Raw genomic sequence first — 25,131 nt, forward strand, 5'->3', positions numbered from 1 at the left:
GTCGGAAATCTTCATCTTATTAAAATCTCTTAATCTGCTCAAGGTTCTATAACAAAATACCTAAGACTGAGTTATTTGTAAGTAATAGAAATTTATTTTTCACAATTTTAGAAACTGAGAAGTCAGAGATAAGGTTCCAGCAGGCACATTCAGTGTCCAGTGAGGGTTCACTCTTTACTACCCAGGATAGTGCCTTGTCGCTACATCCTCTCATGGCAAAAGGGAGGAAGGGCAGAAGGGCAGAAAGGACAAACTTACTCCCTCAAGCTCTTTATAAAGGCACTAATCCATTCAGGAGGTCAGAGTGCTCACGGCCTAGTCACCTCCTTAGGGCCCCATCTCTTAATACTATTGCATTGGGGATTAAGTTTCAACATGAATTTTGGAGTGACACAAATATTCAAACCACAGCAAAATCCATATATCGCAAATCTGCATATCTTGGATACCTTGTGTATACAGAGTGAGTCACTAATTCCTACCAAAGGCCAAACATTTGCTGAGATATGGTAGCTCAAAAACTTGGTCTGCCTGTGACTTGTCTTCATGTTACAATGTATAGAATGAAGAAGGGTGATTCAAGTGGTAAATTGCAGGGGATGGAGTTTGCACCACCCAAGTAAATCAATAGCCTTTATAAACTAAACAGATGAGAATCTGTTTAGTTTATTTTCATCTGTTTAGTTTATTCCTGTGCCCCAAGTTCCTAAAGGAGTGTTTGGTGCATAATAGGTCTTCAGTAAATATTGGTTGAATTAGTGAATATATAAATATATGCATGAAAAAATGAATCTCATAAATGTAATGTGGGAGTTGAACTGGATGATCTACAAGCCCTTTCAGTTCTAAAGTTTGTCCTCTTTGCCCTTCTGCCCTTCTGCCATGAAACGATGTAGCAACAAGGCACCATCCTGTGTCATAAAGAGTGAGCCCTTATTGGACACTGAATCTGTCTACTGGCTCCTTGATCTCTGACTTCCCAGTCTCTAAACTTGTGAGAAATAAATTTCTATTACTTATAAATTACTCAGTCTTAGGTATTTTGTTATAGCAGCTTGAGCAGAGATTGATGAAAACCGTCATCAACTTGGTCACTCCACTCCAGTCACAGCAGCCTCCTTCAGTTCCTTCACAAGCCAAATGTGTTCTTACCCAGGATTCCTACATTCATTTTTTCCTTAGCCTCAGGCAGCCTTTCCCCAGCTTGGAATCTTTTTCCTTCAAGTCTTTTTTTTTTTTTTTTTTTTTTGCATTTTTTTTTTAAATTTATTTATTATTATTATACTTTAAGTTGTAGGGTACATGTGCATAACGTGCAGGTTTGTTACATATGTATACTTGTGCCTTGTTGGTGTGCTGCACCCATCAACTCGTCATTTACATCAGGTATAACTCCCAATGCAATCCCTCCCCCCTCCCCCCTCCCCCCTCCCCATGATAGGCCCCGGTGTGTGATGTTCCCCTTCCTGAGTCCAAGTGATCTCATTGTTCAGTTCCCACCTATGAGTGAGAACATGCAGTGTTTGGTTTCAAGTCACTTTCTCAATTAAGCCTTCTCTGGTCACATTTAAAAGTTCAGTCCCCTGCCTTGCTTTGCTTGTTTTCCTTAGCACATATTGCTATCTGATGTAGCAATTTCTTTTACCATTTTCTTTCCATTGTCTAGCTCCTTTTCTAGACTATAAACTCCACAAAGACAGGAATATTTTTTCCATTACTCTATCACCAGCCCTTAGAAAGGTATCTGGCTTATAGCAGACGTTCAATAAATATCTGCTGCATGAATAAATGGACTTGCGATCACGCTCAAAAACATGAGATGAGAAAGTCAGGGAGACATCTTACATAGCCTCAATCTTCTCCCTTCTCTTCCTGAGCCCCGGCAATATTTTACCTTGATCTTAAATACACTCGGTTTTATAATTTTATTTTAAGAATACCAAGTTGTTTTGAGTCAAAAGACAGACCTGATAAAGTATGAATGCCCTGGAAATTTCAAAAATTCTATTCCCTGCATTGTTCATAATACATTATACTTTGACATTTAATAAAATGAAAAACAAATAGAAATTAATCCAATCTTTAAAATATGAATCCTATAAATGTTATTAGACTATATTTACATCACACATTTTAAAAGTGCATATAATATTTAGCTTTAAAGTCTACTACTACTACACAATTTAGGATTTTTATATGAATGGATACTTATTTTTGATAGTTATTAATATTTCTACAACCAATACATTTGCTAATCTAATAATACTCTTTTATTCTTTGTCCACACTACAAAAAGCAATTGTTAATACTCCGTTTTTAACTTCCTCCAAAGCGCTACTTTCTGAAAATAGACTAAGAAATTAGAGCAAACTGTTCAGGGAAAAGGATTAGGGAAGTTAGAGGACATTTAAGCCATGTAAATAACCAAAAATACATACTTTTAGTCAACATCACTGCTGGACCAAAAATTTTACCTGCATGCCTACTGACTACATGCCTGTTAATGAGCCCTTATGGACAGAGACCCTGAGAGGAGATTGAACAAAATTGCCACAAAGAACTCCACATATGTGCCCCATCTGGAGTGGATTTTGGGAAAAGGGTATAGTGAGAGGACTATTTTAACATTTCAGATGTAGAGCATTTATGGGAGAATGGGGAGCAGGACTCAAGAAAGCAATGATCAAACCAAATATATCCCAAGCAATTCACGGTACAAAGATTATCTCCTGGTGACATAAAAATTTTAAGTCAAGAATAAAATTTCCTCTTTAGCAGTTTTCAGGGATGCATTAAGTCAATCTCTGTGGCTCAAAATAAATCACAGATAATTCAAATCACATTAGAGGAAGTCCAAATTCATTGTTTGCTAATTATTTCATGTTAAAACAAATGCAATAATTTTCTTTCTCTTTCAACCCCACATAGTTATTCTTTGTTTAAAAACAGACAAAAGAATCTATATCTAAACATAAGATAAGGCAAATGTCTTTTCATAAGATTTTGAGGAGCTAATGCTTACATTTTAATTAAGCTATTGAGGCTTTTATCTCCTTCAAATTGGAAGGTCCTGCTTTACATATGTGACTTCCTAACATATAATATATTTTATTTATTAAATTATTTTTTCTCTGTCAACCCTCCAAAAATGTAGGCTCAAAAGGGGCAGGGATTTTAGTTATTAATGTAGTTTTATACTTTTATGTATCCTCAGCACCTAAAGCAATGCCCAGCACATAAAAGGCACTCAATAAATACTTATGGAATAAATAAATGAATGAATCAGTAAATTATGCTGTTAGCCTCCTAAGTATATAGATATACATTTTAAAAACTTAGTAATATTCTTTGTGTAGCTACATAAAGACAGAGCATCATTAGTATCTTTTTAAATGCCTTGTTTACACCAACATTTCTTAGAAGATATAATAGGTATCCCTGGCTTTCAGAAATTTATAATTCTATTAGAGCAGGAGTCCCCAAGTCCCTGGCCACTGACTGGTAGCACCAGTGGTCTGTTAGGAACCCAGTGCCACAGCAGAAGGTAAGCAGCAGGCGAGTAAGCATTAAGGCCTGAGCTCCACCTCCTGTCAGAACAGCCCGGCATTAGAGTCTCATAGGAGTGCAAACCCTACTGTGAACTGCACATCCGAGGGATCTAGGTTGTGCCCTCCTTATCAGAATCTAATGCCTGATGATCTGTATTAGATCCCCCTATCCCTCCCACACTGTGGAAAAATTGTCTTCCATGAAACCAGTCCCTGATGACAAAAAGGTTGGGGATTGCTGTATTAGGGAATCAAAACTAAATCATGAAATAATTAAAGAATAAAGAAATATAAAATAAACCATTAAAATGTTTCTAAGACTATCTATATACCATTAAAGTTCACAGAAAAAAGAAAAGAAAAGCAATATGATCTTCATGAAGAGCTTCATAGAGAAGATGAAATCTGAAGCAGGCCTTAAAAGAAGTATAATTGCAGCATTAAGAAAGAAAAGAGCTTACACAAAGTTTCAAAATCATGATTCGTGGTAAGGTACGATAGGAAGATAAGCTTGAAGGGAACTCAGGTGTTCACAGTGGAGAAATTAAGGGACACCAAATTATGATGCATGTTGTCAGGCTCGGGATTCGTACATTCATTGATTCACCAGAAAATACTTATGAAGTATTTACTATGTGCCAGGAATTATGCTAGGTGCTGACGATCATAAAGTCAACAAAATAAATACACTCCTGCCCTCATGAATCTTATGTTCTAGTGGGAGATACAGACAAGCAGTAAGCACATAAATAAGACCATTTGGAGAGCTACAGTGTTTGGTGAGACATAAAACATGAATGCTTAGGAACGTTTAATATTTATTAGGATAGTCAGAGAAGGCATTCTGAGGCAGTGACATTTGAGTTCAGTCCTCTATGAACATAGAAAAGGGGCAATTAGTAGGCAAAATATTTCAGCTGATTTGTGAATATGAATATTGAAAGGGCATGAAGAAGTGATGACTGAGAAAAAGGGACTAAGGAAGCCACATCACAGAGACTGCACAGAGAGAGTTATAGGTGTTTGGGGAACTGACCTGCTCTGACGAGGTCTCAAGAGTCCCAGAACACAGACATGGCAAGGATGAGAAAGACTGAGAGGAAACATGGACAAAACTATGGTGATTAAATGAAACTCAGGAGATAGTATAATCAATTCCAACACACACAGAAAATAATAGCTAAATTTTTCCAAATTTGTTGAAAATGATAAACCCACAGATCCAAGTAGCTCAACAAAAACAATGCAGAAGAAACATGAAGAAAATCACATCAAGACACATCAAGTTGCTAAAAACTTGAGAAAATAAATACAAAATAAAAATAAAAAAATAAATAAAATAAATGAAAATAAAGTCATAAAAACAGGCAAAGGAAGAACAGATACATTATGTAGCATGAAGGTAAAAAAGAATGATAGCTTGCTTCTTATCAGAAACTTTGTAAGACAGAGATAGTTGAGAAAGATTTGATAGTACTAAAAAGAGAAAGAAACAAAAAATGGTCAACCTAAATTCTTTACCTCAACTATCTTTCAAAAATAATGCTTTTTAAGACAAATGAAAAAAAATTAACACCTTAGATGAAATGAATAAATGCCTTGAGAAACACAATGTAGTAAACTTCACTCAAGAAGAAATAGATTAACTGAATAGTCATCTATTCAGTTTTGTGTATATATATATATGTTATATATTCAGTTATATATGTTATATATTCAGTTTTATATATATATATATATATAACTGTATATATATGTTAAAGATTTATAGTTAAAACACTTCCCACAGAGACATACCTGGGCTCACATGACTTCCTTGGTGAAATCTACCAATTATTTATTAAAGAAATAAACATTTTACACAGACTCTTCTGGGAACTAGGAAAAAATATTATCCAGTTCATTTTATGAGTCCAGTATTACCATAAATACCAAAACCAGACAGAGACATTATAGGAGGACTATAGAAAAATGTATGTCATGAACATAGATTCAAAAATTCTCAATATAACTTTAGCAAAATAATTATGACCAAGAAGGATTCATCCTAAAAATGCAAAGTTATTTTACCACTAAAAAACTCAGTTAAGGTCATTCACCATATTAACCAACAAAAAAGACAAATACCATCATCATCTCAATAGATACATGAAAAGTTTTTGACAAAATCATATACTAATTCATGAGAAAAATTCTCAGCATTATATAAATATTTCTGTCACTTGATAAAGGGCATCTACAAAAATACTACAGGTAACACTGTTCTTAATGGTGAAAATCTAAATAATTTCCCTCTATAATTAGGAACAAGAGAAGTACGGCCATTCTCAGCACTCACATTCTTATCAGTATTGTAATACTTACATTGTACTGAATGTTTAGCATAGTGTGGAAAGGAAAAAAAATGAGAAAATGTTTAAAATAGAAAAGTAAAACTTTATTTTTACACAAGTGATATGACCATCCATGTAGAAGGTTCTAGCAAATAGAATAAATAGGTAGATTTTAGTAAGTCCACAGGACATAAAATCCTTATAAAAAATTTATTTTATTTCTATATACTACCAGCACATAATAGACTTAAAAAAAAAAAAGACACTGCCACTTGCAATCGCTTTAAAATATGAAATATTTTGGGGTAAACGTAACAAAATATGTGTAAGAAATGTACACTGAAAACTATAAAACTTTGCTGTGAGAAATTAAAAAGACCTAAGTAAGAGGAGAGTGATACTCATGCTCACGAATCAAACAACTCAATATTAAGATGTCAATTCTCTCCAAATTGATCTATAGATTCAACGCAATCTCAATCAAAATTCCAGTAGGCTTTTTGTGGAAATTAAGAAGTTTTTCCTAAAACTTACATGGAAAATCAAAGAATCTAAAATTGCCAAAATAATTTTGAAAAGAACAAATTTGCAGGATTCACATTACTTGACTTCAAGACATCATTTGAAACTATAATAATCAAGACAGTGCAGTAGTGTTAGAGATAGACATACAGAGCAAAGAAATCAAATAGAGTGTCCAGAAATAGATTTACATATATATGGTCAATTAATTTTTGACAAAGGTGACAGTAATTCACTAGGGGAAGGATTTTTTTTAACAAATGATGTTAAAACTATTAGATATTCATGTGCAACAAAAAAACAAATAAACCTTGACCCATATTGTATATCACACCAAAGAAAAATTAACTGAAAATGGATAAAAGACCTAAATGTAGGGGCTAAAACTATAATATTTCTAAAAAACAACTTAAAAGAAAAATCTCTGTGACCAAGTTTAGAAAAAAAATTCTTGCATAGGATAGAAAAAAGATAAACAGTTTTTAAAACTGCTAAAACAGACTTCATCAAAATTAAAAACATTTGCTCTTCAAGGCCGGACATGGTGGCTCATGCCTATAATCCCAGCACTTTGGGAACCTGAGGCAGGTGGATCACCTGAGGTCAAGAGTTCGAAACCAGGCTGACCAACATGGTGAAACCCCGTCTCTACAAAAAATAAAAAATTTGCCAGGTGTGGTGGTGCATTCCTGTAATCCCAGTTACTTGGGAGACTGAGGCAAGAGAATTACTTGAACCCAGGAAACAGAGGTAACAGTGGGCTGAGATCACACCATTGGATTCCAGCCTGGGCAACAAGAGTGAAACTCCATCTCAAAAAAAAAAAAAAAAAAAAAAAAAAAATTGCTCTTCAAAAAATACCATTAAGAAAGTGAAAATTTGTGCCATACACTGGGGGAATATATTTTCACAATATATATCTGATAAAGGACTTTTATCCAGGATAAAGAACTGCTACAACTCAATAACAAGAAGACACACAACCTGACTTTTTTTATTGAGCAAAAGAATTGAAAGGACACTTCCACAAAGAAGATGTTCAATGGTAAATAAGTGCCTTAAAAAATGGTCAACCCCATTAGTCAGCAGGAAAGTGAAGATTACAGCAACAGTGAGATACCAATGCACATCCACTGAATGTGACACTATCAGGGGATGGCAGTAGTAGGAAGCAACTGGAATTCTCATGCATTGTTGGTGAGAAGAGAAAGTAGTATTGCCACTTTAGAAAACAGTTGGGAAGTTTCTTATAAAGTTAAACACTTATTCTAAATTTCCAGAAATCACTACCCCTAGGTATTTACCCAGGAGAAATAAAACACAGGTTCACACAAAACCCATATCTGAATGTTTATAGTAGTTTTATTCGTAATAGCCAAAAACTGGAAACAACCCTAATGTCCATCAACTGATGAACAGATCAACAAACGTTAGCACAACCAATTTAAGTAATACTTCTTTTCAATAAAATAAAAAAATTACCCACACTTGCAATAAAACGGATGCATCTCAAAAACAAAGTAAGTGCAAAAAGCCAAACACAGAGACTATGTACTACATGATTCCATTTATATGAAATTCCAGGAAAAAAAAAAACTCTTGTGACAACAAGTTGAACAGTGATTCCCATGGGCATAGAGTGGATGAGAGAGAATCAACTGCAAAAAGGAACTGGGGATCTTTGGGGGATACAGAAATATAGCTGTATCACGATTGAAGTAACAGTTACTGATGCAGTTTGGATATGTGTACCCACCCAAACCTCAGGTTGTATTATAATTCCCAATGTTGGAGGTGGGGCTTGGTGGGAGATGGTTGGATCATGGAGGAGATTTCTCATGAATGCTCTAGCATGGCCCACTCGGTGCTGTTCTCGTGACAGTGAATGAGTTCTTGCAAGACCCTATGTTTAAAGGCGTGTGGCACCACCCCCGACCTCTCTTGCTCCTGCTCCAGCCATGTGACATGCCTCCTCCCCCTTTACCCTCTACTTAATTATAAGTTTTCTGAGGCCTCCTCAGAAGCCAAGCAGATGCCAGCAACGTGTTTCCTGTACAGCCTACAGCCTGTACAGCCTACAGAACCATGAGCCAATTAAACCTCTTTTCATTATAAACTACTCACTCTCAGGTATTTCTTTACAGCAATGTGAGAACAGACTAATACAAAGTATACATTTACCAACTTATATTGTACACTTAAAATTGGTGAATGTTATTTTATGTAATTTATACTTCAAAAATACACAAAAAATATAGTTCATGTGTCTTTTTTTCAACACTCTGAACCTCTTGATTGCCAGGATTATGTATCACTAATGCCTATCACAGTCCTCAAAACATAATAGATATTTAATTTAAAAAATAAGTGAGTGAATGAATGAGCAGTTGGCACAGAACTCAATGTCCTATGGAACTCAATCGGAAACCATAAAAGAATGCACTAAAAATCCCTATGTTTGCCTTAAATCCTGAATACACTTCTACACTAGGATCACTGAGGTTCTTAGAGGACATTTGAACGTCATCCAGTGTCCTGCTTTCTTGCCAGTCAGTTCTTTATGAGACATTGTGCTGTCTGATAACAGGTTTTTTCCTTAGCTTTGGCTTCTGTCCAGTAAAAATTCCTGGCAAAATTTTACACAACCTAAAGTATATTGATATCCTTATTACTACTGTAAACTCCTAAAATTTCATTTCATTTATTGGTCAGTTTTCTACATGCCAGTCTCCAGGAACTTATATCATCATGTTTCTTTGGCAATTTTAGGTACTTGTTTGGATGACTTGGGAATAAAGTTTGATTCCAAGGTGAGTCACTTCATATATAATTCAATTTTTAATAACCCCAAATACAGTTTTTTAGCCACTTTCTCCTCAAAAAACTAATTCTGGTTGTCAACAAAGCCTGAGCCAGCATCGAATTTAAACTTTACTTTGTTTTTTATTTTAAAAAACTTTTAAGCCTTTTTCCCTCACAACAGCAATGTAGATGTTGCACAAATATAAATCAAAGTTCCAAAGGAACAGTTTCTTTAGATCTACGACATTCTGCCTTTTGAGGGTGATGCACATCACGTGTGCTACTTGGGCTTCTTCAGCCATTTACACCACAGCAAGTATTAATGAAGAACTAAAGCTGCCGGGAATAGATCAAGCATTAGCAGTCATCACATCTATAACCAGACTTACTCACCCCTGGGCCTGTGGCTGAACACGACCCAACTCAATCCTGTGGGGAACCAAGAGGATGTGCTTTCTGTGGTCACACCCTGAGGTATGAACCACAACCATGCAGAAGTGTCCATTAAATGGCAAGTTATAGTCACAGAAGGATTTGTCATTAGAAAATGTCCTCTTTTACATCAAAAGAGTAGAAAGCCTGTCACAGATGTGGACATAAACTCATATGGTTGTTCACAAAGAAATGTCTTGACAGGTAGAGTTTGGTCATTTGGGCGGATACTCTCTCAAAGGAGTCATTAAAGTATTGGCCTGTTACCTAACACAAGAAACACATGGAGAACCGTGGGAACTGATTTCCAAGAGACATAAGTCCAGATTTAGTAACAGGTCTATAAATGTTAGAGGTATGCAGCTGAATTAGGGCAGAAATTAGGGCAGAAAGTTGAATTGTTCAATAAACATGTAACAAAACCTTTAATTGAAATATATATGAGGTCCATATAAAATATCTTCCACCTGTAGCTGCTCAGGAGCTTACAATTTGCAATTTCTCTTCCAGGGACATGGGCACTGCACAGTCTCATTGCATATGACCTTCTGCATGGGCCTGAATGTTCTTGTATGCTACCCAAAGAAACTAGCTTGGAACATAATGAAAATCTGGATGCCCAGAAACTGAAGGAGAAAGCAGTAGCCCTTTCATTATTTCAAACTTTTTTAGAAAACTTGGAGCTTTTTACTTATTGGCTGATGTGAAAAGAGACTGGACAGCCAAGTACAGCATAACCTCAGCATTTGAAAGAGCTAAGCCGAACACCTCTTAAACCTCCAAATTAAAGAATGTGAAAATGTTTGCACAGTTCCTGGAATTTTTCCAGATCATATTGCCAATAGAAAATTCTAGGTTTCCTGTGTGTCTCCTCAAAATACCTTTTCAACTTTTACTACATTTTTGAGCAATGTTTGAACCAGCTTAAATACTTGCCAAAATTGCATCATGAATCACTGTTTCCATGTGGAGCCTGTGAATAAGATAATTCTCACACTACAATCTCCACCAACTTCAACATTCCTCATACTAATTCATTTACATCTTACATTTTCTGGCTTATTGCTAATGCTTTCCTATACCTTTGTAGTTTTTATTTGATTCCAGAATAAGTTATTATTATTTCATGAGAATTACTCTTTATGTACTAATGCTAAGTAAATAAGGAAGCGAAGGCTTTTTTTTTTATTTCCTTTTAAGAAAAAAAAAAATATTTTGTGTCATGTTCCATGCTGTGAGAAGACATACTATAGAACTAAAAGGTCACTAGAATCTGAATAGCTGATCATATTTACTTACGCATTTAGTGTCTACTTAATCATGTTCTTAATGTAAAACTACAGATAGGGACATTGGGTATTTTCGTACAACAATCACATTAACTTACTGTATAAACAAATATGTCCCCTCAAATGTGTCTTTCAGTTTATGCCATTTATTTCTTCTATTAAATAATTAGTTCAAATGTAAAAGTGTGCTGAAAAGGAAATCATTAAATTGCATTTAAATGTGTTACACAAAATCTCTCGTTACCTCTTATAGAATTATTTTTAACTTCTGAAGGAAAAAAAAGGAATAATAATTTTTTAAATAGCTGAGGTTTTCATGAATGAAAAATGGTTGGGCCACAGCAAATCCACGGGTGGCTGAATTCTGTAGAATTTGCTCAGGATATCCCTTCACTTAGGAAAGTACAATCTCACTGTTTCAGAACTATTTATGATAAGAGAAAACCAGTAGATTAAAACAACTTAGATCAATGAGCGCCTGAAGAAACAGTGGTAATATTACTATAGCTCTGAAGCAAGACACCAAGCAAATTTGACAAACTGATGGTCTTATTAATGTGTGTTTCCATTACATGAAGGTGGAGCAAGGAAGGGAGCCTCTTTAGAAATTAGTCTCCATTTGTGCTTATTTTCTAAAAGATTAGTTTACTGTGGTACAATTTATATGTTAAACCTCTGCTCTCATAAAAAGGTTCTGCTAACATCTATTCCTACACTAGTCTACTCCATGCTTCAACCCAGTAATTGGTGAGGCTTAGAATCTCTCCATTTCTACCAGATGCCTGAGGTCTTGGGTTAACACTGGAAATAATTGCACTGGAAAACACGCATGTGGATACAAAGTAGTGAAATATAGCAGGTGGGATTATACTATGACTGAAGTATTCTACAGCCCAGGGCTCCGTGTTAGGACTAAAAATTCACTCCCCCAGCTGTTGGGAAGTTTGTGAATTAACAACTTTCAGCCGTACAGATCAGCCTCCCAGGAGATCTCACATCTAATGAGTAGCATAAGACAGCCTATACAAACACATCCTCTTTCCCCAACTGGGTACAATTCTAAAAGGCCAGCCAGCTATGAGCTACCCATGGAGTTGACTGAAGCCTTATTGTGACTACTCCATAGCCCAACTTATGCCTCCACTCAGGGCTTTGTCCTTCCTTTCAGCCACAACTGTTCATCTTGACGGCCCTCACTAAGGACCTTCTAGGATGGAATCTCATCTTAGAGTAAATCAACTTCCTAGGGACTTATGGTAGGCAGAATTCTAAAACGGTCCCCAAGATTTCTGACACCTAGTAACCACATCTTGTGTCATCCCTTCCCCTTGAGCGCTAAGAGAATCTGTGAGTGTGACGGACTGTTACTCTCATAATTAGGTTATGTTATGTGGCAAAGGTAAAGAAATTTGCAGAGGCAATTAAGATCCCTAGTCAGTTGACTCTGGGTTAACAAGAAGGCATATTGCCCTGTGTGGGCCTGGGCTAATCAGGTGAGCCCTCATTAAAGAGACATTCTCAGGTCGCTATGCTGTGAGAGGGGCATGTGGCTAGGACATGAAAGCACCTCTAGGAGCTAACGGAGAATCCCAGCCAATAGCCAGGAAGACAGTGGGGCCTCAGTCCAGGGCAGTCAACCACAGGGCCCTGCCAATAACCTAAATGAGCTCAGAAATGGGTTCTTCCCTAGTCAAGCTTCCAGATGAGAACACCTAAATTTCCAGATGGTCAACACCTAAACTTCATCCTTAACTTTACCCCAGCACCCAGATTTATGACCTACAAAAACTATGATCGTAAGTACACATTGTTTCAAGACACTAAAGTTTTTGTGATTTGTTATGCAGCAAAAGAAAACCAACATAAGAACACAGTCTGCAAGATTATATTGATAGGAAAAACAGAATAAAGATAGCCAAAGACTAGAAAGAGAGCTGAAGATGGCTACAGTAATATACAAAACTTTTTCCTATAAAACTCCCACAAAGGATCCAAATTGGAAACCAATCAGTATATAGAAGAGGAGGGAGCTGTGAGGCTGAAATCAGGAGGGGCCAGAGGGAAAGGGCTTTGAAACAGCTGGGACAGATAGCCCCACCCCTTTCCTGTGTATGTAAGACAGCAGGTAGCAGCAGTCTGCCCCAGCTGAATCCTCAGAAGTAGTCTCTAAAAGAGTGTGTTTCATCTAGAGAGGACACAAGATGAGCTAAAAATAGAGAGAGAGAGATTAGCAGAGACTGCAGTAACTCTGGGCCTCTACCATGGACTTGGACCAAGGGAAAGAGAAGACCCCTCCACTCATGGAGACGGTGACTCACATAAGTTATTATCCAAATCAGTCTCCTTTAGAGAGTAAAAGGGGACACTATTAGTAATTATGATATAACAACAGGAACAAACTGGGAAGTGTGGTCCCCCTACCGGACAGTGGAATGAGCTAAAATATTTGAGCCCACAGCAAAGTTTTCCTCTGGCTGTTGTGGAGGCTTCTGTCTTCTTAACCCATTCCCCATTCGCTACTATCTTTTGACACAATCCGCCCACATATCCAGAGTCTGCAGGCAAAGTCATAGCACTCATGGAAGACTTTGAGTAAAAAGACCTAAAATGAGCAAAAGAAGTACATGTCAGCTACCTTTGGTAAAGTCAACACAGTTCTTTATTCATTTATAAAGAAACTAAAAATATTTGCTTTTATGGAAAAACCAAGGGCATGAAAAAAAATTCAAGATGAACAAACATAAGCACCGGTCTTATATGAAATAGAAATGACATAATAACAGAAGAAAATGTTGAAGACATTCTAATCTCAAAAAGATTTAAGAAGCTCTGCCATGAATGAAACAAGAATAAACAATTTACAAAAAAGGAGCAAGCCATGAATAAGAAAGGGTGCTTAGAAATTAAATACATTTGCGGTCAGGCGCGGTGGCTCACACCTGTAATCCCAGCACTTTGGGAGGCCAAGGCAGGTGGATCACCTGAGGTCGGGAGTTCGAGATCAGCCTGACCAACATGGAGAAACCCTGTCTCTACTAAAATACAAAATTAGCCGGGCGTAGTGGTGCATGACTGTAATCCCAACTACTCAGGAGGCTGAGGCAGAAGAATCGCTTGAACCCGGGAGGCATAGGTTGCCGTAGTTGGAGATCGCACCATTACACTCCAGCCTGGGCAGGAAGAGCGAAACCCTGTCAAAAGAAAGAAGGAGAGAAGGAGAGAGAGAGAGAGAGAGAGAGAGAGAGAGGAAGGAAAAGATAAAAGAAATTAAATACATTTGCTAAAATTAAAAGCTAAATTGCTTACTAAATTGAATGGTCATGAATGACATAGAAAATGTAAACAAGGAAATCTCCCAGAATATTAAGCAAAAAGGTGAATTGGGAAATTATGAATAAAAAATAAGATTTATGGGCTGGGTGTGGTGGCTCATACCTGTAATGCCAGCACTTTGGGAGGTCAAGGTGGGCAGATCTCTTGAGCCCAGGAGTTTGAGACTACCCTGGGCAACATAGGAAGACCTCCATCCCTACAAAAAAATGAAAAATTTAGCTGAGCATGGTGGTTCACACCTGTTAAGTCCCAGCTACTTAGGAGGCTGAGGTGGGAGGATCGATTTAGCCCAGGAGGTCAAGGCTACAGTAAGTCCTCATGGTGCCACTGTAGTTCAGCTTGGGCAACAGAGTTAGGCCCTGTCTCAAAAAAAGAATTATGGAGGAATAATTTAGAAGTTCCAAAAGCTATTTGATAGGAGTTGCACAAGAGAAAACCAAAGTAATAAATAAATAAGGAGAAAAATGTCATTGAAATAAGACAGTGTCCCTGAGCTTAAATACATACTCTTTTCATATTGAAAATGCAATCTGAGTGCCAAGCACAAAGAGTAAGTATTCATCCTTAGAAATCTTCTGACAAAGTTTGAAAACTTCAAATGTGAAAAGAAAATCTAAAGTTTGGTGATTTGAGGGTGGAGTAGGTTTCTTTACACATGAACTCCAAATGCTTGAAACAATGTCGCAATTCTTTAGAGGTTCTTAGGAAAAATGATTTTGAACCTACGTTTCTAAAAACCAGTTAATTATTAATCAAGTGTAAGAACAAAACTTAGACATTTTCTGACATGCAAAAAATTTAAAAACTTACCTCCCACATATACTCTTTCTTAAAAAATCAATTACTTGCATATGTATTTCTGTAAAAAAAAACGCCATGATGAAAACGTATGTCTCTTCTGTCAGTAACAAAAAAGAAGGAGAAATTCAGAAAAGGAAACAAACTGCTTTATCAACAAGTCATTTAAGCGTGAATAAAATTATGAGTTTATGAGTTATTGACAGAGTTTAAGAGAAACTACTTTTTCTTGATGCTTGGAGCTTTCACCACTAAATGTTACATATTTAATGACACAGGATTATTTTTTTTTTTCTTTTGTGGTAAAACTACTCAGCTCTTCAGTAGATGATATGTACATAATAAGGGCATTTAGCTTTTTAAATTGACTTATATATAGCACATAGAAAAAGTATAGATGAGAAGGTAAACATTTTAAAATCTTTAAAATGTTTTAAAATCCAACTCACTAGGGAGACCCAGCTATAGGTACTTGAACACATGGAGAACCAGAAATGTTATTGCAGATATGATTTACTGCACCTCAAATGCTCCCATCCACTCCCAAGACTCTTCCATGATCTCATTTCTTTTCCCTTTTTCTCATACTTTTTTAAAATCATAGCTTCTTTAGTAAACAGCAGCAAATAATTTTTGATTCCTGGATTTCAAGGCAGTCTTCATTTGTACAACCGTGTCCATACTTAGCTTTCATAATGATGTATTTCAAGTATACTATGAGCTTTATTTTCTCATATAATAAAACCACAGGGATCAACTCCTTAAGTTCTTTAGCATATTAGTTACCATAACCCTAGAATTTGTAACAGATAAACCCTGAAATCTCACTGGCCTAACATACATAGACTTATTTCTTGTTCAACAGAGGGTGAAAGGGCAGGCATTTCACCTTCACTCAGTTATTCAGGGAACTAAGCTAACTGAACCTCTGCCATCTTCAGTATTTGATTCTCAGATAGCCTCAGACATAGACATCTAGCCAGCAGATTGTTTAAGAGAGAGAATAGAGGATTGTGGGAAGTTTCATGGAACACATCTAAAAGTGAGATACATCAGTCTGTCCACATTCCATTGGCCGAGACTTAGTCATATGTCCACACCTAATTGCAAGGGAATCTGGAAAATATGAAATATAATCTAGCTTACTGCACAAGGGGATGAGGAAAATAGGTTTGGTGAACAACAAGCCACTTTGTCCCAAAGAATGCTATTTAAAATGTTAACCAAAGTCTGAAATAACTGCAGTGTGGTTAACCACTGACTCAGCCCAATCTCATCAATTAGTTTGTAAGTAGCTGCAGGACAGGATACATGGTTTAAACATCTTTGCTTTCTTAGCACCTTCCTTTGCACGACTAGGTGTTAGAGAAAGTCTTGGAGGAATTAATTTACTTAATTATATTCTAGTAGCAAAGACAAATTAATGCGGCTACCAGAGTGAAAAATTATCTCCTTTCTCAATGAAAAAATCAAATCAAGTATTTTGAACTGATTATATTTTTATTAAAATAACTATAAGACAATGAACCCATAATTGGTTATTCCAAATAATAGCTGAGTTAGTGATTTTCAATATTTGTTTTATTATTGAATGCAAAAGCAATGGTAAAGACTGCAAAATATAAACATTCTCTCATTTTTCTTAAAGGAACAAAAACATGCAAGAAAAATGTAATGATACAATAAATTGGTAACTTCCTAATTTGCTACAAAAGAAACATTTATCAGGTGATGCTTACATGTGTATGCTGCAACAAACCATTAACGTAATAAACCCAAGTCTAGTAAATCAACCAAGCAAATAAGTCCTCAAATATAGCAGATGTTATAGGGATGCCTCAACCTCTGATTCACAGATCCCAGTCAAAGGATGAGAGAGAGTAATGGATGGAGATAAAATTTCAAATATAGGAATTTTAGAAATGTGTAAATTGTTGGGCATAGTTTGTGAATCTGCAAACCAAATGAGGGTGCAGTAGCAGTGGAGAGAGCCATGCAAAAGCGATTCCAAAAAACATTCACTGTCTTTTGTAGTTTAATTATGAGCCATTACGGTATCAATTAAACCAAACCAAAGAGCATCAGAAGAAGTGTGATTGTGTGAAGAAGTATATGGGTACAAAAAAATTATCTTTGATAGATACATAAAACAAACACTCATTATCAAACAGTGATTATTTAAACATGAATATCATAAAGAAGATATCAAAAGTGAGGGCCAGGGAGTAGAATTATTTTTAAAATTTCAGTGGAGAGTCACAGTTACTAGTAAAGACAGAGCCTATGATATAAGCCTGGGGTGAGTGACTTAGATGGCATTGAGGGCAAGACGGTTGAAGAGGAGAAGACCAGGACCTAAGAGGAAAGGATTATATATGAGAATAATCACATCATCAAGAAAGTTGACAAGACGGATGTTGAAGGACTGACATTAAGCCAGGTACTAAAAATCTCCAGACACAAAGGATTCAGGGCTCCATAGGTAACCACAACTCGAAGAGATAATACGTGGGTGGTCAAGCATCAGATCCAAAGTTTGATTTTCCTTTATTGGGGACGGGGTGAGAATAGTTTGCAAACACCAATAAAAACACAAGAGGGTAGAAAAGGAATGTGAGACAAAATAGGCACCAAGTGACAAGGCTAGGAGGGAAAGCAGTGTCCCCAGGGAAAGCTAGGAAAATGTAGCAGATTTTGCTAGTGATGGACTGTTGCGTTTTCTTCACGTGAATAGACTTGAGGTGGTGGAATGCATTCCGTAAAAGGTGCTTCACGATCCTTCCAAGACTGAGTAGTGCGTTCAAAAGTGCTAACAGACCAAAACACGTGTGGGTCTGCTTTCCTCAAGCTCTTTTGTCCTCTGGGGAAGAGAAGCCCTATAAAATTTGAAGGCTAGACACCCAGGCTTGTAAGTCTAAAGAAAGAAAATGGCATTTCAGAGGCCAATTGTGACATAGCGCGTTTTACATTTTACTTGCTTTTGTTTTATATTTGGGAAGTGCTTAGCTTTTTGAATGGAAGTGGGGGGTTCCAGTAGTGATTAGGCCATCAAATGATGACAGCTAAATAGATCAGCACACTAGCTGGACTGCTGGATTTAATCAGGCAGATCTCATTTGGATTTCAGAATGATGCTCACATCTTTGTATTTGAAATGTGTTACAGTTTGCACTGTTATAAAAAGAACCTTACCAGACTTGAGAATATGAAAGGAGACAGGGGGAAAATTCCCTAACACATTGTTTTTTACCCCAGAAACCTTACAATACAACTTGTCATCATTTTTAGTATTTTGTACCCCTACAAGTTAAATGTGGTTTAGAACATTTCTAGAAAATTATCTTCAAGAAAAACTCAACTCAGGTATACCTTGGGGTACAGCGTCTTTCACAAGTTGAGGTCCAGATACATTTATGCATAATTCAAAATTATGACTTTCAGACTTTATGACCGCAATCCAGAGCAAGAAATGCATTTTATATTTTAACCTATTATACATATATATTAATAAATGTATACATTAATAAAGTCACATACTACACATATTAAATAAGATTTTAATAGAAAATATTTATTCTTTGGAATCAAATGCACTATCATATTTTTATTTTATCTCCTATTTTATATGCTAGTCTAGTAAAATGACTTCATGACCTACCAATTGGTCACAAATAACAGTTTGAAAAACATGTTTTTAAATGGCAATATGGAATTGCTCTATGCTTTGCTATTTCTATTTCTTCAGTCTCTGAAATAGAACAAATGGCACTCTCTTTAAAAAAAAAAAAACCGCCAATAACCAGAATAAGTTAAAATCGTACAGTAAACAAAACAGTTGCTATTTAATGAGGGCCAAGCAGAGAGCTAAATTTTTGCATTCATTATCTTATTTAATCATCACAGCAACCCTATGAGGTAGGTACTTTTTTCAAGATACATTCCCCATTGTAGAAATGATGGAAGTGAAAGTGTTAATACAACAGTACACTGTATTGCCCATACCACCCCATATTTCCTCACCACAGTTTACTGGGTACTAGTGGGCACAGCAGGGGATAAAACATGATCTACACCTTTAGGAATTTCTGCCACACTGTGTTGATCCTCTCACATGAAGCACAGTGAAAAGACTATACAGTATATGTCACATATTCCAGTTGATCAGACATTTCCATGTTCATTATCTTTGCAACTCAACTTCTTAAGGTAGTACAGCTTGAACTTCAGAAAACTCACACAATAGCTTTTAGAATTCTCATGCTTTTATCTCTTTCTATTTTTTAGTCTCTGGTATCAGATGGTTTCCATCTCCTCAAAATGCCGCTGCTAGTTATCTAATTTAACATTGTTAGTGGCAGCCAGGGAAACTTTGAGATATAGCCATTTCATCAATTATCTCCAGCTGGGAGGATTTAGTGCTTTTTAAGTAAGGCCGCAATATCAAGTTCATCTACACTATTAGTGAGGTCTTTATCACTGCCAAGTTCAGAAAGTGCTGAAGCATTTAAAGTGTTTTTTGTCTTTGTACTTTGGGTATAGTTCATTTTCTTGCTCTTGCAGAACTTGGGTTTCATCTCCAAGAGAACCACCACTCAAAATCAAGTCAAGGCAGAATGATGGAATGAATGTACCTCAGGTCAAGCAAACAGTTAGCATTTACTGATGTCCCCCATGTTCAAAGCTCTATACTAGAACCGATAGGAACCTTCAAAGGGAATAGAAGTCTGATGTGATCATTAGTGCCGCTGATGAAGACTTCTACGCTTTCCAGACATACAGTAACGTCACACTTCTCTACCCCGGGAGTCAGGTGCGGCACAACGTCTTGCTTCACAGATGAGCAGAGTCACTTCCAGGTTAAGTTTTAAGAGCCGGTGTATGATTTACTATGCTCTCCCTTTCACTCTTTCCTTTCTGTTTCTCGGCGGTGATCCAAACAGGAGCTGCTTGGGCCCCAAAGTAAGGTAAACTGGAAAACAGCCCTGACTGACCCATGCTACATGGATGGTGTTGGGTAATAATAAAAAAATGAAAACAAAAACAAACAAACAAACAAATAGTTTTTGCTTTGAACCACTGAGTCTTGAGAGTTGTATTAGTCAACATACAACTGACCCTTGGCAAATTTAAATCTCTAAAGATATTTTAAAACAGCTGTAAAAACACACCAAAAAATATAAATAAGTGGAAAGTACAAATGAATAATGTAAATTATGTGTAAATAAAAGATAAAGGAGAAAATATGACTAAATAAGTAATAGTCATATAGAGGTTGAATATGGGTAGGAATTTCCACTTGAATTGTACAAGAGGCATGGGGAATAGGAGGTGTGCATGAAACACTGCGTAGAAAGGTGCAAAGGGAAAAATGAAGTCACATGAGCAAAGCTGCAGTTGATTTGTTTGGTGGAGCAAAGAACTAAGAATTGAAATACCTGAGAAAAGGAAGAAAAGGCAGCTGGGAGGGGGCTGCAAGGACCAGACATAGGTGTTCAGGCACTGATACTAGCTCATTTATTCTTCACTCATTCATTCATTCATGGATTCAATAATGATTATAAGCTAGGAACCCTACCAGCCAGATGCTTGGAAACTGAAGATGGGTGATTTTGTGATCACTAGTCTTAGACCTCATCATTTTTTAAGGTTCACATAAACAAACAATCCCAACATATTATAGAATTTCATACCAGACATTTGTGCTACCAGAAACACAAAGCCAGAAAGGAGTCAATTCACATGTAGATTGTTGTAGGGTATAAATAAGAAGATGAAGGAATCTGGCAAGATTTTAAAACAAAACATGGCATTTGAACAGAATCTTCAGAAAGGATGGTTGATCATAACGATAAGGGGAAAAAAGGCATTTCAGTCAGGGAAAAGAGTATTTATTCAGTATTCATTGGGTCAACATGTTTTATATAGGTGTTTTCTTAAAGGACTCTGTATTTTTGTCTCACAAGAAGACTAATCAGTGTGTATTTATCAAACACACACTGTCTGCCAGGCACTGTGCTAGCCTTAGGATATGACAGTAGGGGAGATAGTCTCCCTTTCCTCACATTCTAGCTGGGGAAATGTGAGATACTTTATTGAACAATAATTAAAATAAATTGTGATCAGGGCTCTGACAGGGGAAAGCAGGTTGCTATACCAGCACATAGCAAGGGCACCTAATAGGGTCAAGACTACCTGAAGGAAGTTACCTTCGGTTGAGATGTAAAAGGTAAATAGGAGTTAGCCAGATGAAGAGGAAGGGGAGGAGAGTTTCAGTGAGAGGAACCAAGCTGTGGGAGACTTGGACATGGAGAGGGTATATACCATAGAAACTGGAAGGAGTTCAGTATGACTGAGGCTTAGAGGAGGGAGCACAGGGCAGAGGAGAGACTTGCAGCTGAGAAGGGCAGGAGCAAACTTCAGAAGTTTACACCCTATCCTGAAATCTTAGGAGAGCCTTTGAGACATTCTAAAGAGGAGGGCATGGTAAACTGTGTGTTCTAGAACACAGCTGATGTGACAGACAGAAGAATGGAAAAGAATCAGGGCCAGACACAAGGAGACCATATAACAGGCTCTTACAGGAGCCCAGGAGAAAGATAATGGCAGTTTACCAGGTTAGCAACTGTACAGACAGAAAGTCTTAAGTGTATTTATGACAAATATTTAAGGTAATGATGTAATCTGGCTTTGGGTTACATATGAAGGGAAAGAAAATTGAGGATCCCTGCAAAGATTTTGGTTTCTAGTCCTGGCAAGTAGACATACAGTAGTGTCATTCAGTGACAAAGAAAACAAGAATTTGCAAAATCACTAAAAAATTTTTCAAAACAAATCTCTACGTAGGGAACCAGGTTTACTCAACACCACAAGAAATGTAGTTCCACCTGGAGAGAGGTAAAAGTAAAATTTGACTTAAGTTGAGATTATAAAGGCATTTCTATGCCAATGCTAAAGCAGCTAATTGAATGACAGTGCCTGCCAGATTCTGAGCAGAAGACAGAGTAATCTGATTTCATGTAGAAAGATGAGGACTCTGGAGCAAGTGTGAATGGAGGATTGAAAGAGAAAATGGCTAAAGATGAAGCAGGAGATTATTTCAATTGTCCAGGCAAGTGATCATAAGGTCATAAACTTAAGTAGCCATGATGGGATTCAAGAGGAAGAAACAATAAAGATTTAGAGGAGAGAACCAATGGGTTTTTATGATAATTACATGTGATGGGGTGAGGAAAAGAGGGGTACTGAAGATGAGCCAGATATTCTACTTTGGGAGACTGGAGGAGTAGCAATTCCATTAATGGAAAGATATTCTTTAGACCAGGAGAAGTTACAGGAAAAACAACAAATCTGGTTTGGACATGTTGAGTGTGACATATCTGTGAGACACAGAAGATACTTAACAATGTTTGTTGTAATTATGTATCTGGAGCTTAGGGAGGAGGTTGGGTTATGAAAGTTGCAACATATATTAGAGTCAAGGGAAGGGATGATAATTGCTCATAGAGGAAGAAAAGAAGAGAAAGAAGAAACCCTGGGGGATTTAACATCTAAGACGTTGATGGGTGGAGGTAGAAATGATCAAGAAGCAAATCACCCTAAGCTCTGAAGCTGGAGATCCACTCAAAGACAAAGAGATTTCAGGGTGCTTGTCATGTATACATGCTAGAATTGAAAAGTAAGAAGCTGGGGAATGGGAGACCAGCTTGAAAACTATAGCAGCAGACCAGCCCCCAAAAAGGATAGATTTCAGCCCCAGTATATTGTAGTATTTCATAGGAGACATTTGTGCTACCAGAAACGCAAAGCCACAGAGGATTTCTTTTACATGTAGGGTTGTAGGGTATAGGATATAAATGAGAAGATGAGAGAATCTGGCAACACGTTTAACACTTATAAAGATATGAATGAGGATAAGCCTTTGACTATAATGAATAACAAAAAATATATGTCAAATTAAAGTTCCTTTCTTCACACAATCTTTTTTCTCATAAATCTGACAATTTTGATTGAAACAAACCCACTAGATTAAAAAGTGACTATTCAGTCACTAGTGGAGTCAAGAACTAACAGTAACTTTTGTTAGTTGGGCGAATGGGCCAGAAAGAATGGAAAAATAACTTATAGTAATTTGGCTGTTTGACTACTCAACTGAGAACCTGTCATAAGGCATCAATTTAAGGGTGCCTGCAGCAGTGTTCAACTCCAAACAAGGTCAGTAAAAAACGACAAGTGCACAAGCAAAGAGGCTCCACCGATTCAGGCATAATACTCCCTCCATATCTATTTGGAGACTCTTGAGACGGCTCTGGTGTTTTTGTTTTACAAGTCCTGACCAGCACGTGTATGACATAATGACATGTCAGTGCCTACCAAATATCAGTGTAAAGTATTAGTTTTGAATTTACCCAGGCATCTCATTAAAATGAAAAATACACTGTAAACTTTCTAATGAACCTGAGCCTCTGTCTGGTTTGCTCATAACTCAGGAAAAGTCATAAACAGAAAGATACTTGTCTCTATCCATAGCCAGGGCCCCAACTAAGTACTGCATTGTGAAATGAGTCATTTTCCTGTAAGCAATGATTTGAAATGTGCTATAATTGCTATGCTGCCCATGTCACCCAAGGAGAAAACAAAGCATCTAAGTAACATCACTATGCCTTACAAACTGTCAAACATTCATCGATGATTTCATCTCATACTGGTGATGACCCTTCAGTGGTTTCTTTTACAATAACAGACCTGCCAACTTGGTCTGAGAGAAGAGGAAACTCACAGAAAGCAGAGCATTGGGCTCATAATTAATTTTATCACTATCATCCGGGCAAAACCCAGAAGCCTATATTTTAATTGGCTTGCTAACATACTTGAAAACAATATTTCTAATGAGATTATATTTTTCCACATTCAGAAATAATGAGAGAAAAAAGCAACAGTTGTATTTTAAAATATCTTAATACTTGGTATTGGGAATTTAGGAAGCTATTATCTATTTAGCATAAGTCAACTTGACATTCCGCTGAAACTAAGATTTTGTTCTGGTTAAAAAGCACTTGGAGGCCCTGGCATGAACAGCTGGATTAACAAAATGGAATAGAGGAAACATCTGCATTACTTTGCTAGGGCGGCCGTAACGAAAACCCACTAATTTGATAGCTTAAAGAAAAGACATGTATTGTCTTATAATTATGGGAGCTAGAAGCTCAAAATCAAGGTGTCATCAGAGTTGACTTTTTCTGAGGACTGGGAGGGGAGAATCTATGCCAGACCGCTGCTCTTTATTTGTGGATGGTCATCTTCTCTCTGTGTCTTTTCATATCATCTCCCCTCTATGCATGTCTAGCTCTGTGTCAGATTTCCCCTTTATATCTTTATAAAGACACAAGTCAGATTAGGGCCCTCCCTAATGGCTTATTTTAACTTGGTTACTTCTGTAAAGACCTTTATCTACAAATAAGGTCACATTCTTAGATACTGGAGGTTGGGACTCCAATGTATCTTTTTTGGGGAGAAACAATTCAATCCCTACCAATCGTTAAAATAATCCTTCTGGGAGTGCAAATGAATTTCCATCCATTTACATGTTTGCTATCAACTGTCTCAGCTAACAAGATAAAACAAAGACAAATCAGAGCTACATTGTCACAAAGTTTCCTTGCTGAGAGGTTGGGTTGGTAATGCCTGTCCGGTTCATTAGAGATAGATATATGACGAGTAATTTACTTGCAGACTCCCACCATTATTGTCTCAGTGAAACTGACTAGTGAATGTCTACATGCCTATTCATCCGATATCATTTATGACCATTACCATTCACCAAATTTTTAAATTCCAGTAGCATGGAATCCTAGAATTCTACATTTAAATGTATCTATCACTGACATTCTTAGGGATTCTAAGTATTATCTCTAGCAAAATATCTTCCTCTCTAAAGCTGAACAAAAGAATACTGCAATGTGACAAATGAAGATGAATTTGGACTTTGCATCTGAGAAAGTCTATAGAGACTTAGACTCACTCGCACTGACCTGGACTCACAGAGTTTTATTCTGTGAAAAAGCAAGAACGTTACCA

General features: G+C 36.8%; 1 long non-coding RNA gene across 3 annotated transcripts in view; it reads right to left on the reverse strand.

The window, feature by feature from the left end:
* The window catches only part of LOC102121041 (uncharacterized), a 293,022-nt gene that overhangs the window by 230,788 nt on the left and 37,103 nt on the right, over nt 1-25,131 (reverse strand). Inside the window, exons 2-3 of one of the 3 annotated variants that reach the window (XR_012429116.1) lie at nt 14,362-14,455; nt 13,572-14,117 (exon numbers count right to left, since the gene is read on the reverse strand). The exons of the other annotated variants lie outside the window; for them this stretch is intronic. This is a non-coding gene — a long non-coding RNA (uncharacterized lncRNA). Of the gene's footprint in view, nt 1-13,571; nt 14,118-14,361; nt 14,456-25,131 lie in introns of those variants that run through there. 3 annotated transcript variants of the gene reach the window in all.

Source organism: Macaca fascicularis, chromosome 1 (assembly GCF_037993035.2).
Source record: "Macaca fascicularis isolate 582-1 chromosome 1, T2T-MFA8v1.1".
In the NCBI taxonomy this organism is placed as follows: domain Eukaryota; kingdom Metazoa; phylum Chordata; class Mammalia; order Primates; family Cercopithecidae; genus Macaca; species Macaca fascicularis.